Below are 1,489 nucleotides of genomic sequence, written 5' to 3'. Positions count from 1 at the left end.
AGTGGGTAAGTTTTCACGAGAATTGATGGTTTTATAAGGGGCTTCCCCTTCACTGGGCTCTCATTCTTCTCCTTGCTGCTGCCATGTGAAGAACGATGTATTTGCTTCCCCTTCCACCATAACTGAAAGTTTCCTGAGGCCTCCCCAGCCTTGCAGAACTGAGTCAATTAAACCTCTTTCATTTATAAATTACCCTGTCTTGGGTATTTCTTCATAGTAGTGTAAGAATGAACTAATACACTTGTTTACACCTGCCGTAATAAAATTGCTCAATAGCCATATGTGGCTAGCTGCTACCATTTTGGGCAACACTAATTTCAATGAATGTAGAAAACCCCGTTGGAAAGCATTGGCCATTTGCTGATTCGGCAAACATTTCTTGAACTGTATTCCAAGCACTTCCGTCGTTGTGGATACGAATGAGCACAAAACGGAGAGAAATCCTTCCCCTGAAGCCACTTATATTGTAGTGAGATCTACCCAAAACCAGGACGTGGTCAAGTCTTGTTGCACAAAACCTCTACCTCTCACATTCAGTACAGAGTTGATTTACATATGTAGGTTTGATAATGAACAGTGAGGCCTGAGCACAACAAAAGGAGCCAACACTCATCTATAATCCCCGAGCATGATACAGCACCTAGTGCAAAAGCCATTGCAGTTCTTGCCTTTGCTTTCAGTGGCAAAAATCACAATGACTTTTGGACCAACCTAATAAAAGCATATGTGTTTGATCAGTAAATAAATTCATCTTTATGAATCATCTCCTCCTCCATTTTGTTTATAGGGAAACATAATTATAGAGCTCAAGAGATGAAATGTCACACAGTTAGGAAGTGAGAGAGCCAATTATCTATTCTCTGCATTGGACACTGTCTCTGGAGAATGATAGAAGGACTCAGGATACATTTCAGAGCAAGTCACTCTATAAAGAGAAATGTCTGGATCTTAAATATCTGAATAATGATCATGTTTATCATTGAAAAGATTGCTCCATCTATTTATTTTACAAAACATTTTGGGAAAACGTGTAATACATGCAAGCTTCCTTTTTTCCTTTAAGACCAGTTCTTTTAATGTGTGTGATGTGTGTTTGCAAGGTAAGATTTCCCAGCTCATTGCCCGAGTTTCTTCGGGAGAGAAAACCAAGAGCAAAAAGACCCACAGAGACAGTGAATTGTTATAATATGCCATGATCTTCACATTGAATTTGAAGTTATGACGCCTTCTTTTAATCCAAATTAGTATATAGTGATTTGAATACATACAATTATATGTGTTTAGGCAAAGTGCTAGTTTTCTTTTTAAATTGAATTCAGCTCATCCAAGCACTTGCAAATTATTTATTTGTAATACCTGTGATTATCTGAATTTCATCTTTTTGTGTGTGAACATAAAAGCAAGTCCTATACAATTTCCCAAAATACCATATTACCCTGCTGATTAGTAAAATCGTAAACCACAGGTATTTGAGAGGAAGTATATATTT

This window comes from Mandrillus leucophaeus, unplaced genomic scaffold, assembly GCF_000951045.1.
Source record: "Mandrillus leucophaeus isolate KB7577 unplaced genomic scaffold, Mleu.le_1.0 Scaffold1904, whole genome shotgun sequence".
Taxonomy (NCBI): Eukaryota; Metazoa; Chordata; class Mammalia; order Primates; family Cercopithecidae; genus Mandrillus; species Mandrillus leucophaeus.
Note: the sequence above shows the minus strand (reverse complement) of the source record.